Genomic DNA, 17,639 nt, shown 5'->3' with positions numbered 1-17,639 from the left:
CAATCATTTATTTCTGCTGCGGAGTAATTAATTTAATTGAATCATGGAATTAACCTTCTATTTATTATCATTTATTTATCATTGCATATTTGAATTAGAAACAAAGAAAAACACTTCCTTGTGCAGAGCCCTGTAAAGAGCTCTATCGGCGTTTAAAAATCTTGTGAAGTGAGACCCTGTGTGACGTGGGCATACCAGAGAAAGGCAACCGAGGACCTGCAACTCAAGACTGAAGCAATGTGCTGTTTCTTGGTGGGGCTGATGTTGTGACCGTCTCTGGGAGCCATGCTTTCTAGGTGAGAGGTTGTTCTCCGGCCTCTTGCCTGTGTTTTGACCTGACACTCCAAATGCAGCTGACCTTGTATGTCTGTCACATGAGGTCTCTGAACAAAGGCTTGCAATACTAAGTTGTCAGTGCTTGGAATACTTACAGACCCTGTAACAGGAACTGTAATTGGGGAGTGCTGAACAAGTCTGACATGCAGAATAAGAGTTTTGACACGAGTTCTGGAAGATGAGTTTCAGAACAGTTCATAAGTATCTCTTGATGAAGCCGTCTTTCCTCATTCACTCCAGTTCCTGAAAGAAACAGTAAACAAATAGGGTTAGTTCATATCTGAAGTTTGTCCTCATTTCTGTACTCATCTGACACTCGCATTTCCTCCTGCTGTTCCTTCTGCTCTCTTCATATGGTGATCATCTGGCCCCCATGCTGCTGAGAAATCTCCCTCTCCTCCAGGATTCAGTCGACAAAGATAGCAAATTCATTGCTGATCAGATCGGTTTTACAGACTAGACAGCCTTAGCTTTTTCTAAGATGGAAAAGAGCATGCTTGCTTAAACTATACTACAGTGGTGAAAAAGGCAGTTTTCAGATATGCAGAATGAAATGGGTAGCAAAGTAATGTTATCTTTCTCTTTGAAAAGCTTCCAACACCCCTTCCTCCCTGCAAGCAGTGCTTGAATTGTTGTGGTTTGCTGGTGATTCAATAATCAAAATCTTATTTGTAGTGTCTTTGTAGCAGACTGCACAGATTAGGAATTTAGTCACTGCAGTTAATGTTCTTCCTGAAGCGGAAAACCACAACTAAGGGACTGAAATATGAAGAAAGAGTGGGGGATGGAAGAAAAATGAAAAGCTAGAGCATACCTTTGTCCAAGGGTTTCATTCATGTCTAACCTTCCCTGTCATTTCTATCTTTCTAATTCTTTCAGGAGACGGTAGAAAAATGTCCTCTCTGACTACAGAAAAGCACTCTCAAATTTCCGTGCCACTACTTGAAACGTGGTGATGCTTTTAAAGCAGACATTTTCCATGGCCTTAACTGCTCACAGGTCTGTCCTAAAACCAAAGTAGCCACTGTGCATACCTAGTAAGTACTGTTCATAAACATTTTTATAATGTTTGACCTTAAGAGTGACCTGAAGATTAATGGATATGTTGTATCAGTTTTAATGGGTCTCTTCTCCCTTGGATGCACACATGTGACTCCCATTAGCCTTAATGGGAGTTATATGTGTGCCTAGAGGTTAGACAAGATCTCTAAAGGTGCTGTTATGCTCTGTTGTATTAATGATCTCATAATTGCTGAGGTGCTGCACCTTTGCATTGAAAGCAAACTAATTAAATCACTCTAGTATAAGTTGGTATACTAGCATACCTGGCACGTATGTGTGTTTTCCTGTGAGTCCTTCAGTACACAGAGGTAGAGGCCAAATCAAATGTGGAATTCAAATTTTAACTGTGACTTGGCTTCCTTTTTAATATATTTTTTTTTAATCCAAAATGATTTCATGAATTTGATTCCTAAGAAAGATGATTGTTCGTGCCAATACAGAGGAAGAAGCTGAATGCAGTGATTTATTTTATCATTAAAGCGTGTATTGAGAAAAGGGACTGAATTGATTCTTATTTTTGATGTTCCAAATCATGCACTTTGAAAAAGGCAGTTAGGTCTAGAGGATTAACATGAAGCTTGATGTTGAATTTTAATTATGGCTTTGTTACTCATTTTTTCCAAGTGCCTTTAGACAAAGCACTTCACCTTTCTTTGATTTCCCAGTATGTAAAATACCTGCTTGCTTCTTAGTGTTGTAGACATAAATTAATATCTGTTCTATGCTTTGAAATTTTAAGATTGGTACATCCAACTGTATTCTGCTGGCATAATCATGACAGCACAGGAGGAGAAAAAAATCATAGTACCTACCTGCTACAGCCAGCAGAAGCCCTGGTGGAGATGCAGATCTGTTGAGAGAACTGATTCTGTTCCATAGTTTATGATGTATAAGGCAGTGCACTGGTACTGAAAAATCTTTGGTATGGTTTTTGGTGGAAGAGCTTGTACAGTAGGCAAATTTACTTTGTATAGACATTAGACATTTCTATCAATCAAAATAATGATTAGAATTTGACTGTCACTGTGAAAATTTGTGTGCTGTATTCCATGACTGTTTCCATACGTTTGAAAATCAACCATGATGTAGGCTTCTTTGAAGATATAAATTTGGGGAAAGAATGAATCTTAGTATTTACATTCTCGAGGAAAAGGAGGGTTTATGTGGTAACCGCCGCATTTAAAGTTTGTTTGTTGGGTTTTATTGTCTTTTGTCAGATTAAGGTATTATATAAACTCAATTTTGTGATTAAGTTTTGCTATTTTTGAAGTAACAGAAAGATCTTGCATATTTTCTGTTTTGTTTTTTTTTTAATAATTATTTTATTTTGCCCTTATGTGGTTCTTACTCTCTAATAGAAAGCAGCAAATTTCCACTGAGACTGCGATGGTAACATCTTTAGCTCTGAAATTTAAAATACCTGGAAAAATCTTGTGAATGGTTTTGTAAATATAATTCCTTACATTTGACTCCAGTGTAGAAAATATATGGTATGGTTTGATCAAAATTTTCTTCCTCACGTGAATTTTGAACATTAATTTCCTTGTTTTTTTAGTAATTTGTGATTATGTCTCTATTACTCTTTCCTTCTAAAGAAGAAATAGTTATTGGTGTTATATTAAGGCTATGTAGAATATTGTTAAAGTTGAAAATTAAAACAAAATTTAGCTCATTTCAGTTTTTATATGTATACTTATCCATAAAAAAGAAGGAACAGGTCTATTTTGTAGCCCTGGCAAACTGCATACCTTTAATTTCCAAGTTTTTAGGTGTGTTTCTATGTACTTGAAGTTCTTTGTCCTAAATTTTGCTTGGATGGCATACTGTAAACTCCCAGAGACAGGGATTGTGTCCTATGTATTTTTACAGTGTCAATCACCTGCCCTCTCCTGAAGTAAGCTTCTACTGGGGGAAAAAAAAAAAAAAAAAAATCTATTTTTGCTATTATTTAGAGGCCAGTTTTCTAAGCACAATAAGCAACATCTTCAAAAGGATTTAGATTTTTTTTTTCTTTTTCCAGCATAACTATGCTTATATTATTTTTGACAGTATAATGGTTGACTGAGAGTGAGTGATTTATTCTACCCTCCATATGTTAAGGGTGATTGAATACTGGAGCAGGTTGCTCGGATGGCTTGTGGAGTCTCCGACCCTGGAGATAGTTAAAACTCAGCTGGGCACAGCTCTTAACAACCTACTTTGGATGGGGGATTGGACAAGACGACTTCCAGAGTTCTGTTCCAACCTCAACCATTCCGTGATTCTGTAATTTGTGTAGTTACCTTGTCGAGACTTTTTCATCGTAGACCAGCTTTCAAATACCAGTTCAAATATTTAAAATGGTAGTTGAGATTGAGTAGTTTTTATCCCTATCTTAAATTAAAAAGCACATGAACAGAAGCAGTTAGCATAACATGATTGGCCACATGGAATGTTATAAGGCTGAACAATTGAATATATACACTGTGCTGAGTAAATTACAGTTTTCTCAGAATGGAAAGACTGTACACAGTATCAATATGCAAGCTGGCTATGTTTTAGCCTCATTTGACATACTACCTAAGTAAATAGTGCAATAAATATTAATTGCATTAATTTCCTATGTTTAATTTTTATGTGTAAATTCTTGATTGCCTTACAAATTGCTTTTATATTAAGTATTCATAGTTTTAACATGAATGAACTAGTTAGACCTTATAAGAGATTTTTTGAGATATAACAGTTAAATTTTAACCGAGCAATAGAAATATTAGGTGGTTTACTGGGAAGTTAAGGTGTTGAAGCTGAGGAGAAAAGCGAGGTATTGGGATTTTTTTTGAGTTATAGCCTGATTTTGAAAACTACTGTTCAGTAGTTCTGTACATAACTTACTTCTAGTTCTGATTCACTGCGTTTTACTGTAGCTAGCTGTTTACCTCAGTTCTGTGGAAAGGTAGCTGGCTTGGTAAACTAAAGCACGAGCTTGCATTTTAGCCTCTCTGTTTCGTAGTCCTGTGCCTTTGCTAACAGTTGTAAGCTTTAGTGGTCTGAAAACTGGGATGGTTTAGGCATTGGCACCCTTGACTTTTGGCAGTAGGTGTTACTGAAACAGTGCAAGTGGAAAACAGATTGGTGATACCATCTCAGTAGCAATTTGTTTGAACTTGCCCCCAGAGCTCTTGAGGATTTGGGAAACTTGTAATTCATTAGGTGGTATTTCATAAAGTTGTTGTGTATGCCAAGTATATTAAAAGTCACTGATTATATCCGTGAAAAAGGTCTGCTACATTGCATATGCCCAAATAATTGTAAGGATACTGATAAATCACTCTAGATTAATGATTCCTATATGAAATTAATAAAGAAAAAATACAAAATACGACATGAAAACATAACGTTGCTTTTGGTAACCAGTACTTTTTATTACCTCTACTCGCACACTTCAAAGATGAAAGAAAATGGATGGTTAAATTTGTTAGTTGTCTATGGAGAGATTGATTTGATATGCTTTCTCTAGCTTGTGTTGAACCCAGGTACAAAAAATAGTACAAAAATTGCCGACATCAAGGTGTCGCAAGGTGTCGTTGGGAATAGGCTGAAAAGGGCCAGAGCTTGTCTTGACTTTTTCTTTTCTATTTTTTTTAATAATAAAATTTAAATTTTGTCTGTCCTTTTTATTTGTGTTCAGTTTTGCAATGGGACAAGAAACAGAGTCCAACTCTCCATTCTTTTATGAGTAAATAGTTCGTCCCATTTGGTTCATTCTGCGGCTAATGTCACAGAAAAATGCTGTAGGAATTCAGTGCTTTTTAACTCAATTTTCATAAGCCACAGTTGCTCATAGCTGGGATGAAGGGACTAATCTGATTCTGAATGAAGGTATGTGATGGATAAACAGGAGTATTTGTTGGGTTTTGTAGGGTACATATTAATGATGATTTCATTACCCCGATACAGCCTTTTCAAATTACGGTTTATTTCAAATTGGAGGAGATTATCACCAAACGTGTTCTTTGCCGTGTAATGAAAGAAAAAAATTTCATTTGTCCATGAATTTATATATGCAAAATCATCTATGTTATGCAGATGCCTAAAAGCAGGAGGAGAACCGGATTTGAGAGGAAACCCTGTTGTATTCTGATATCAACAGCAACTTAGATCACATTGGTATCACATCAGAATAATGTTTTACAGCCTCTGCCAATTTAAAAATCAAATTGATGTTAGATTTATATAGAACAACACATTTGACTGACAGAGAAGGCTGTTATAGATGGATGTGATGTTCTATCCTTGTATAACAAGGGTTTTGACTGACAGTTTAACAATAGTACACTTTCTATCCCATATGTTCTAAATGATCATTATTACAGTACAAAACATTTTTGCACTTGCTGTATATAGATAACATGTACACTTTCTGTGTAATAACATTCAAGAAGAGAGGGTTTCTTTCATGTCTTAAAGACGATGACAATTAATGAAGGCTCTGTCTGACACTTAAAACCAATGTCAAGGATTGCTATTGTGGTGCATGGTAATGTAAAAACTATTGGGTACTTAGCTCCCGGTGAAGGATCAGCATAACTCTTGACACATGCTATATGGTGGATGAAATAAATCTCCTTGGAAAGCAATAGAAGTATTTCTTAAACTGAAGAGTACCCCTTCTGTTTTATAATCCCTCTTTTCAGCTTTGCAGTTCTTTGCATCACTGTAAAATGCAGTTTTAATCTGAAAAGTAACTGTTTAAAATGGTACCTATTAATGCGACAAATTTGCTTTCTGTGCTTTGTAGTCAACATTTCTCTGATACAAGACTTAAGATTCTTCTTCAGAACAATAGCTAGAGATAAAGAAGGTATGGTTTTTCTTATTTGGGTCTCTTCCTCATTTTCTTTTGGGGGGACCATCTTTTAGTAGTATCCTTCTCATTTTAAGATTCAGACTTTAAATTCTTGGCATCCTTTGTCCCTTTAGATCTTTGCAGCACTGTGTACGCTAACCTGATTCTCAAAGCACAGTTATCTCCCACTTAGAGCAAGGGCACTACAGTGTGTCTACATTCTATTTGATGATGATACAAAGATCAACATTAAAACCCTAAACTTCTCTGTAAACTTAGTTTAGTGTTGCATGCAACTAAGGAAGAAGGCGTGCTCTTTTATGACCCTCCCAGTGAAAAAGAATATAAAAAAATTTGCATGAAAAAAATGGGGCCACATTCATCAAAACAGGTCTCCCTCTTATCTTTCTGATTATCTAGACTAGGAAACCATGATAAATACAAAGATTGCTTTTACAATTTTTTTTTTTTTTAAATTGGCTTACTGTGAAGGATATTTTTCTTAAATGACTGTATTTGGTAAGGGAATTAAGTAGATTAATTTTTTCACCTCATTATGTACAATGAGAGGGATCTTAGTATCTCAGGTTTATTCAGTAAGATTTTATTTTTCTGTGGAAGGACAAATTCAGTAAATGTTTTATCCAACAACAGGGTTAGTTATTAGCTTGGGGCAGTGATGGTGGTATTTCCCGCAAAACACTAAAAAGATCTTTAAAAAATATTTACCCTCTTACTGGTGGTGCCAGCTCAACTCTGTCAGTTTTAGATACAATACCAGTGCTTCTCCAGCAGTGATTTATGACATGAAGGAAGGGATAAAAGTAATTTAGGAAATAATATTATCCAGTTAGAAAACAATCACTCAGAAAAATTGTAGTTTTATCAATATAAACTGCTAAGTTTTAAAGTGAAGCAAACAAAAATATTCCATTATCTGGAATTATATTGATCTTCGCATAGTTCATTGTGATAATGACAACATCTGCTACTTAATTTGAGAGAGTACTAATGATAATCATCTGTATAGGCCAACCTCTAGAGATTGTTGAAGCACATGCTTTGCTGACCACTGAAGACTGTTGAGATTGTAAACCCAGATTGAGTTCTAGTTTCTGAGCCGGACGTATTATATAGGTACGGAATTGTACTCTACCTCCTCTCAGATGACCACATCTGTCTGTGTCCCTCTTGTTTAACACAGCTTTTCTTTCCCTGGCGTCTTTCCTCATCTTGCTTAACTCCTATCTTCACCTTACTTTCTGTCCTGACTTCGCTCATTGTCCTTCATGAGCAAATACAGGTCTAAAACTGTCTCATCTTAGTTTCTTGCCCTTCTGCTGTTTTTTTCTTTTTTTCTCTGACCTTTTGTATCATTGTTCCAGTAGCAGTTGTCTGTCTAATCTACCTAATTTTCTTTGGTCTTTCTTCCCTCTTTTATGCTTCTCTCATCTGTGAACTCTCAGTGCTCAATTAGTGAAGGAACAAAAGGCACAGAAGGAAATGTTCCCTTGCTGTCTATTCTTGTCTTTGGCATTGTAACAGCCTGGAACAGAAGCAACTACAAAGGGCTGGATTAGCTCCTTCATCTCCAGCTTGGCGAATACTCAGTAGGGATATTTTTTTTTAAGAGACTTTTGCTTTTGGAATGAACTTTCTGCTGAGCATATGCAAAATATAATTTGCAGAGATTCACAACTTGGCCAAAGGTGGGAGAATTTCTGCAGGATTCATGAAAGCATAGTATTGAGATAGTTCATCCCATATGCCTTATTTCAAACCTTTGTGTTAAATTGTGATGAGGTTTACGCTTTTAAGCAAAACATTTCCTCACTTTTAATAAGGACAAAGTATTTCCTATGCACTTCATTTTTGAAGTGGATGCAACATTTTTCTTGACATCCACATGTGTAATTCTTTCCCTGGTTTAGCAAAAATGAAAAGTGCAGTCTGGGACAAGCACAAAAACATGCCAGCCAAAAAGTAAGGATTTCTCATTTGGGGAGCTGAAATACTGGGTTTTAGAATTGGGCAAAGTCTGATGTCTGTAAACATTTGCTGTACAACAAACACCACTTATAAATATGTGCGAGGGAAACACATACACATTTGTCAAGTTACCTTATTTTTCTAATAAAAAAAAAAAATCTCCTTAGCAGAGACGTTTCCTCTCAGAATAAAGACCTGCTTCTAGAGTCTCATAGATAATATTTAATTTGCAAGATAGCATAATGAAAATATGTTAATAGCTTTTTCAATAAGTTAATAGCTTTCAAGTTCATACTAATTAGTTTGTTAAAATATTCTATTGGTGAAATACTTCTTTTTTTTTCCCCAGTAAAAGTGAAAAATGTAGCACAGTCTTATAGGGACCATCTTGCCGATAGTAAGGGCAGAATGAACCCATCCTTGGTGGCTAGAGCACCATGGAATTAAAGTGTACGCCTCACGTTGAGAAGATAACCCGTATCTCTCATTTTCCATGTTAATGCTCTATTGTTAGAGTAGAGCAATACTTTGTTCAGTAAGAAGTAACAAAGTATGTTTTCTTGGATTTTTTTTTTTTTTTATTTTGGTGGTATTGTATGTCCCCTACATCCTGCCACTGTAAAATCCAGCTTTTTGCTACCTCCCTCTTTCTTTGGCATCTTTTAGTACTACCTCTAGATCTCCCTAGGGCTTTCTAAAGCAGTACCCCTTATATCCTTATACGTTCAGTCCTCTGATACCCTTTGAATCCCACTGCAGTTTTTCACATTTCTTTCTCATGTCCTTTTGAAAACATATGCTTGTAGTACCTTCAGCTTCCTTTCACTTCTGTTAGCTGGGCAAAAGGCATCATGTGCTCTGGCTTATTCCAAACAAAGCTTGTGCTTATTCCAAAGAATGCATGTGCTGAATGGCCTGCTGGCTGTTGTCAAAGTGAATAACATCTAAAGTCTCCCTGTTCTGCCATCAGTCAGGGAATTAATAGAAATTATTCCCACTTTTCTATCCCCTGGCCCTTCCCATTTATGGAGTACCACAACAGCTGTAATATCTGGGAACTCAGTCACACTCAAATTTGGTAGAGCTAGGTCCCTGGATTAAAATTTAAGGTAATACAGTCAGTGAGACAGTCTGGAGTTGGGGAATTTTACTTGAGATCATTTATTGCAAACCAACATGAATCTCTGATCACTGTTTTGAGCGTTGAGAAGAAGAAAATGACAAGCAATTAGACACACACTTGCATAAACATCTGTGTGTCCCCCTGCCCCAGTCCAACAGCGCTTATTTTGCCATGAGTTGTACGCAGTCCATGCAAACACCTCTGGTATGGCGATGGGCAGCCAGGAGGTTGAGGTGGTCTGTGTGATTGTTCCTGTCTGCTAATCCGTGTCAGTGGTTCCTTTGTGGATCACCTGTAAGCCACAGTCCCTTAGAGGTGTCCCTGCCCTGCTGCGGTTTGCCCGCAGTCGCAGTCCCTCACGGGTGTCCCTACTGCCTTTTGGCTTGGAGTGCCCCATCCTCACCAAGTGTGTCTTCAGCCCCTCACGCTTGCCTCTGCCTGTCTTAAATATGTCTGAGCAGGGATGCGGTGTGCTCCTCTGGTAGGCCGAAGTTTTTTCCATCATTTTTATCTCAGCTGGGACAGGCTGGAGCCAGTCTTGACTGGCACATGGCAGTTCATGACCTCCTCCCATATAGGTCACTGCTGCAGCTCCTGCTACTTAAAGCCTATAAAATATGTTCATTTACATATTTGTATGTATGTATGTGTGTACCTCTTGTTTCCATACAAAATCGTGGAGAAAAAAGGAGGGCACTAACTTTTCCTCTGCCGTTTTCTTCATAGAAGGCAAGGTATTTGCATTATCATTCATGGGATGAATGAGATGCTTACTACATAGGAAGAATTTTTTCAGTGAATTTTAGTCTTATATAGGCATCTAATAGGAGTGTTCCTTTTAGAGTGGTATTAGATAGGAAAGGCCAGCAGAGAAATTGCATTTGAGATCCTGTCTCTCTTATATTTTTAATTAGTAGTTCTTCTTTCTTACAGTACAGCTGTTATAATTCCTAATTAAGCAATTAACCGTACTCGGGTAAAAAAAAAAAAAAAAGAAATTGAGACTTACATTTCGTTTTTAGTCCCTAGGAATATGAGGCTCTGGTCAACATGTGAATTTTCTTGTTAAAATTCCAGCTTTCTGTTCATTCAGACTTCTCTCAAATGGCCTACTTTACTCTGACTAATGTAACACTTCAGAAAATGTCCTCGCTCTCTCTGAACAGTGTCTCATTTTTACATTGGTTACAATTGGTTAGGTCACTTTGCTTTTATATTTTTATCCTAATAGCATTTTTCTTCTTGTTCTGGAAAATAATTTCCTGGTTCCATACTTCGTTGAAAGTATTTCTTTCTGTTGATTACCATAAGGTTTCAGCATTTTTTCAGCGATTTAATCTTCAGGCATAACTGTGTAATTATCAGTTTCATGGGAAATCTGTTTTGGTCAAACACGATACTGTTTTAGGTCACTTGTAGAAAATTTATAGAATCCAGTGTTGTATAGAACCTTGATTTTTAAAATATTCATATAATAATTATTCATTATTTACTTTAAACTGTGTTGGTGTTTTGCAAAGGAGATGAAATCCTGCTCACATGGGGAAAAGGATGGAGCTGTAGAAAATTATAAATATTATATTTTCACTGTGAGTTAGAAAAATAATTTCACTTCTTCCAGTCTTTGTGGCAGTCATGAGTTTATGGAAGGAGTTGAATGAGGTAAAGAAGTTTGTATAGCAAACAGGGTTAGAATTGTACAAGGAGTTAAAATTTGTCTTGGTAAGCTTCCAAAAGCTATATCCTAAAGGAAACCGTGTTGTTAGTATGTTACAGAACCTTTAACCTGTAGTTCAGTCTAAACTTCTAATAAAAGTAAGAAAGCTTGCCCTTTTCCGCAGCAGTTCCTTGGGGCTACATTTTAAACATTTTGATTCTGTTTAGTTGTTTTTATTTCAATACATATTAACTTACATGGGCATGCTTATTATGACAATTAGGAAGAAAAAAGTGATGAAATAATGTTGAAAGATGAGGAACAAATGAGTATTTTAACTCATGGTAAATGCCAAAATTTTGAATGAGGTGTTCCCTTTTTAATGTTACGGGCTTAATTTTTCTTTTATTTTCAATTCATGTGCAAATAAGACTATTGCAGTTCTGTATAAATGATCTAAGTGATCAAAACAGAGTTTTGCTTCAAACAGCTGAATATTTTGAAAGAATCCAATGACAAAGCTGCTTAGTCTGATAATATGTTTTTGAAAGCAGACTAGATAACTAATGTAAGATCATTACTACCGACTTGCTATAAACATAAATTTCTTTGTAGCATTTTTTTTTCAGCTTTATGATTTCTTGGTATTCTCTCTCTCTACTCCTGTGTTCAATGTCTATTTTTGCCCATACATTTCTGCATAGGCTTTGGGTTTACTGATTTTCCAAAATATTTGCTAAATTGCATTAATACTATCTTCCTTAGCCCACCATGACTGAGAGAAACTAGAAAGCTGATTTAATGAAAGAAGTTTAGGAAAAGAGTTAATTAAAACTTACAGAAACCTAGAGGAGATTTCTGATAGTAGGCTGTTGCGTCTGGTAGAAGACTAAGCAGATCAATGCATGGTAGGTGAAGTTAGGCAGATTTAGATAAGATTTAATTTATAGTGAGGGTACTTAACCAGTGGAACAAATGGAATAGGAATATGATGGGCTCTTTAGAGCCTGAAGTCTTTTAAATTGGAATTGGAGGTCATTTAATACAATAAACTGTTGCTTTAGCAGGAGTTTATAGATTTAATTTGGAATCATATAATTCTGTTGTCTGCATTATTCAGGACGTCAGCATAGATGATCATAATGTTTTTCATAGCCTTAGGTTCTATAAATCTACAATTTGAGCTCTTACCCATGTGAGAAAGAGCAAAATACTGGATTAGCAAGGAAGGTAAAGGAAGAACACAGTAGACCTGAACATGAATGATACTGTGACAGAAGACCTGTCATTCATTTATTAGATATCTACTCAGAATGATGTGCCATAGGTATAGTGCTCGATTAGCTAATGGGAGGAGGATGTTCCCATTTAAAATAGGAGGTGGGAGGGGATTTTAAAAGCATATCTGCACCTTGCAGTGCAAAAGTAATTAGCCTATGCGCAGCGTGCTACTAATAAAGTTATTCTGTTATTAAGACTGAAGCTAGTGTTTCTGTATAGTATTTTAATATGCCATGTAAATACACTAGCTGATTCAGTGCTAGTTCAGTTGTCTCTAACATTAACACTGCAGTGCATGGCCTCAGTGTGCCCTTGGAGTTGCAGTTGGCTTTCTTGGAAGGATTTTAGTTTTGAGGAATTTCTCCTGTTTGTGCAAGGAAGAAATGCCGATTAAATCTATAATGCATTTTGATTTCTTTTGGAGCAACTGCATTAATATATTGCTAGGGAATTCTTGCTTTTAACTAGAGTTCATTAGTTTAGTTCCTTAATGGATTTTGTTCATCTACCTCATATAGTAGCCTTTCTGCCTATGTTGTCTCTGACAGACGAATTCACTTTAATTACTGCTGGTCAAGTCAACAAAAAAAAGTGACCAGCTAAAAATGAAGCAGACAACACCAAGCTGAGTGGTGCGGTTGACACGCCAGAGGGACGGGATGCCATCCAGAGGGACCTGGACAAGCTCGAGAAGTGGGCCCGTGTGAACCTCATGAGGTTCAACAAGGCGAAGTGCAAGGTCCTGCACCTGGGTCGGGGTAACCCCTGGTATCAATATGGGGTGGGGGATGAAGGGATTGAGCGCAGCCCTGCCGAGAAGGACTTGGGGGTACTGGTGGATGAAAAGCTGGACATGAGCCAGCAATGTGCGCTCGCAGCCCAGAAGGCCAATCGTCTCCTGGGCTGCATCCAAAGAAGGGTGGCCAGCAGGTTGAGGGAGGTGATTATGCCCCTCTACTCTGCTCTGGTGAGACCCCACCTGGAGTACTGCGTCCAGCTCTGGAGCCCTCAGCATAAGAAAGACATGGACCTGTTGGAGCGAGTCCAGAGAAGGGCCACAAAAATGATCAGGGGGATGGCACACTTCTCCTATGAAGAAAGGCTGAGAGAGTTGGGGTTGTTCAGCCTGGAGAAGAGAAGGCTTTGGGGAGACCTTATTGCAGCCTATCAGTACTTCAAGGGGGCTTATGAAAAAGATGGGGACAGACTTTTTAGTAGGGCCTGTTGCAATAGGGCAAGGGGTAATGGTTTTACACTAAAAAAGCATAGATTCAGACTAGATATAAGGAAGAAATTTTTTACGCTGGGGGTGATGAAGCACTGGCACAGGGTGCCCAGAGAGGTGGTGGATGCCCCATCCCTGGAAACATACAAGGTCAGGTTGGATAGTGCTCTGAGCAACCTGACCTAGTTGAAGATGTCCCTGCCCATGACAGGGGGTTTGGACTAGATGACCTTTAAAGGTCCCTTTCCAATCCAAACTATTCTATGATTCTGTGATTCTAACATTAGTTCTTATGACTCTGCCTCTCATATTTTGACTTGTGTGCAGTTGGTAGATGTATAGACTACCAGTATAGTTAACCATACCTGTTTTATCTTTTTAGAGGGAAAAGGTTTGATTGTGAATTCTAAGGTGACCACTTCAACATCTCTTCAGCCCCTTTAGTATGTCCTTCTCTAATAAGAAAGCAGAATACCTGGGCTACAGATGGAAAGAAGGCACTTGCTTCATCCTTCATTTACAGTCTGAGCATGACTGCTTTTATTATGGCATTTGCTTGGTGTAGTGAAACCTTTGCCTTGTTTCCTGTGGATAGGGATACAAAAGTGACCACCTTACTGAAAGATGGGAAACCTGGTCTGTCAGTTCACAGTGCAACAACAGATGTGAAGGAAGGGAAAAGAGCTTGGTGCTAAGTGCTGGCATCATTGAACAGTGCTTCATCTTCATCCTATGTCATCCTTCTATGCTCAGAAAGAGAGAAATGCTCCTGTCCTCCATGGGAGGTGCTTCATTCTCCTGAAATGGAAGTCAGTGGCAGTAGAGATTAGAGGCAGCCATCCAAGCCCTTGAAGAGGAAGCAGCTGTCAGCTGCAAGCAGCAGCATCTTTTCAAACAACTGCTTCCTCCTTTTGGAGGCAGCAAGAGTTGATAGTCAGCCAAGCCCTGCAGCTTGTCAACCATGTATACCTATGCATAAAACAAAATGTGAATATGGGATAAAGGATGGTTTTAGAACAGTCTTCTCAAAAAAAAAAAGAAAAAAAAAAAAAGTCTTGACATGCATTTGCATGAAGGTAGTAATGCTTACCTCTACGTTTAATGGTAATGTGATTTCCTCAAATGAAACTTTCAAAACGAAGAGCTAAAAAAACAGGAATCTAAAAGGAACTGAAATATCATGAACGGGCAAATTGTTCTTCATCTGAGACAAATTTTATCATGCTTATGAATTACTAGATAGAGTATGTTATCCAAGTGCCATACCTTTTGTTAGAGTTTTCTGTAGCTCTAACTCTGTGTTGTGTAAAATCTAGCTGAGCTAGCAAGTAGCACATCAATCTTGGGCACGTCTGATGTTTCTACCCTGGGACCATTTTCTAGAGCTGTAGGAGATAGCTTTGCCAGCTGATGGGGACAGCTGAAACCCCTCTAAAGGTAATGCCCTTGCATGCATGTGTTGATCTGGGTAAGTTTAAAGTTAGATCTCTGAGATGACTCATTGTTTGATGTCAAAAGGCATTTCTTTTTTGCTTGTTCTTAATTTACTGTTTACTTAGTGATTTCCAGTGCTTGCCTTTGGTGCTGCTTAATACTTTCTCCACACAGTGACAAGGTGCACTTCTACTATTAGCTGTTTATGCTTTTTGCCACTAATGTGTTGTAACATCAGGTGGTGGGTGTTGGTGATGGATTTAGGAAGATAATGCACCACATAAACAAAGAGTTTGCCTGTTTTAACCCTGAAGTCTGGAAAAATTTAAAATGTAAAAAATGTCGAAAAAAATTCCGAGAATAAAAACTTCGTTTAGGTCCCTCCATTTAAAGGACAAATAGCTTGAATACTCAAGGTTAAAATTTTAATTTAAACTTTAAATACATTTTGAATTTGCCAGTTAACTTATATGTATATAAGTAACATACATATATTAATCTTCTTATATGGATACATTATTTCTGTGATTTAGAATTGGAATTCAGGATGTATCAATGAGATACCGTTAGAGATCGTGTTTCTTTCTATGAAGCAAAATCAAGAGTGGAAAATAAGGTACTATACAGCACTATATTTTTATTCTTTAGTGTCAAAACCAGATACGGCTAGTGTATTTATTATAATTTCTGTGTTTCAATTGGCGACATTTGTTGTTCTTCCTGATATGCTAAAAATAAGATAAACAATTTTCAGTAAGTACTTCATCTTACACATGCAAAGCCATAGACTTTCTGCTACATGTTGCCGTATGTTGTGAGTAGTTAAGTATTTATTTTTTTTGCTATACTTATCTTTTGTAAGCCATCATTGCCATATTACGTGGTGCTTCTCTCAGAATGATTCCTGGAGCACATAATTAGCAGTATGCCATAATTGGGAATAAGTCCTGTTAAAAAATGAGATAACATCCCAGTTATTTTGCTTTCTTTTACCCTTCATGGGTGGTAATATAGAAAAGATAAATTAAGTCAGTTCATTTTGGATTTTAATTTTTATTCATTTTTAGTTTATTTGGTATTTTTATAGCAGTTTGGTTTAGTAAACTTCTTGTCCTTTTGTGCAGGTAGTAAAAGCTTTTCTGCGTGTATTGCTTTTCTTTTAGGACAATCACAAGATTTGTTTTAGGAGATCTAATGTTTCTCTTTCTCTATTTCAAACCTGATAGTAGAGATAACCTCATTGTGTACCTCTTTTGTCAATTTTTTAATATTAACTTGAGATATTGTTCTGGATTTTTTCGGTTGTCACACATCTCATATTTTTTTGATACTTTTTTTTAAAGTAGTATTTTTTAAGCTTTCAAGTGGAAGTAGGAAATATTTTTTATCAATTTCTCTTAGATATAAATGATATATGTATGTAATTAAGTTGAATATTTTAGGTATTTACTTAAATATGCAATACTGTTTAGAAATTTTTTTTTTTTTGGTGCTTTGCACTGTTTGAGAGGAGTATGTAACATTAATTTAGACTTACAGTGAAAACAAGGTGTCTTGAGATATATAGGAATATCCCTGTTTTAAAAATGTTGAATTTAGACGAAATAAAATAAAGACTGTGGCTATACTGGGAAATATTATGTCCTAAAGTTATAACTATTGCATATCTTTATAAGTCTATGTATGGGTGTTTTTATGCTGGAATAAGCATGGCCATGGACAAACTTCTAGTGATATAAATACATTGATAAATTACGTTATGTAAACAAGTTGGAAGTACGCGTGCCAGGTGCAAATTTCTATGCACTACGCCAGGAAAGTATCTAAGTTGGCCTATGCTAACAGGTTAATTCTTCCTGTGTGAATATAAAAGGAAGCAAAGTGGAAAACAATATAAAAAACATGTTAACATTACTATAAAAAGTAAAAAGCATAAATTATTTTTTAAATTTTACCTGCGTTACAAAGAGACAATAAAATCATGACTTGATTTTATAGTACTTAATTCGATATTTTGAAACCTTTTCAAAGTCAAGCCTTTATATTTAGGAAATTGAAATCAATTAATTCAAAATCCATACATTTGAACTGTTATTAAATAAAATGTAGTAAATTAAAACAAACTTGTAGTAATAAAACAAGTAAATTTCTTACTTTTAGATGTTCTTAATATGGCATGTTCCTTTTGATGAACAATAAAATAGAGCAATAGTGGGAATAACAGGGCCCTTAAACATAAACATTTAAAGTACAAAAAGGCAAACCCAAGAATCTCGCAGGTGTTCAGCAAGGTGTGACTGTGATCTGACAACTCTGCCCGTTTTCTCAAAGCTGTAAAGCTTCGTATGCGGGATAGAAATATCTGAAAGTCTTTCTCCAACTTTATCAAACACATGCTCAGAAACACATTCATTTGTAAATGTGGAACCTGATGCTGTTTCTCCATTATGAAAACACAATAGCTGTCCCTGATCAAAGAATGTTTTTTCTGATTTTTTCCAAATTTAAGTAATTCTATGGATTATGAAGCTATAGAAAAGAACTTCAGGGGAAAAGTCTGTAATAATGAACGCACTCCCTCTTCCCTGCTGCTTCCTACAGTATGTAAATAAGACTTGTAAACAGCCTAGAATCGGATTGAGTGATGAGGACAAGACAGAGGTAGGTACTGCTTAAATTATTATTGTAGCTGAAAGAAACTGTCATC

At 36.6% G+C, this 17,639-nt stretch overlaps 1 long non-coding RNA gene across 4 annotated transcripts in view; it reads left to right on the top strand.

The window, feature by feature from the left end:
* LOC143156290 (uncharacterized) overlaps positions 1 to 17,639 on the top strand; it is a 98,479-nt gene that overhangs the window by 1,571 nt on the left and 79,269 nt on the right. For 3 of the 4 annotated variants that reach the window (XR_012994595.1, XR_012994593.1, XR_012994596.1), the window contains exon 1: positions 1,261 to 1,373. The exons of the other annotated variant lie outside the window; for it this stretch is intronic. This is a non-coding gene — a long non-coding RNA (uncharacterized LOC143156290). Of the gene's footprint in view, positions 1 to 1,260; positions 1,374 to 17,639 lie in introns of those variants that run through there. 4 annotated transcript variants of the gene reach the window in all.

Source organism: Aptenodytes patagonicus, chromosome 2 (genome assembly GCF_965638725.1).
Source record: "Aptenodytes patagonicus chromosome 2, bAptPat1.pri.cur, whole genome shotgun sequence".
Taxonomy (NCBI): Eukaryota; Metazoa; Chordata; class Aves; order Sphenisciformes; family Spheniscidae; genus Aptenodytes; species Aptenodytes patagonicus.
This window is presented reverse-complemented; position numbering and strand designations above follow the sequence as displayed.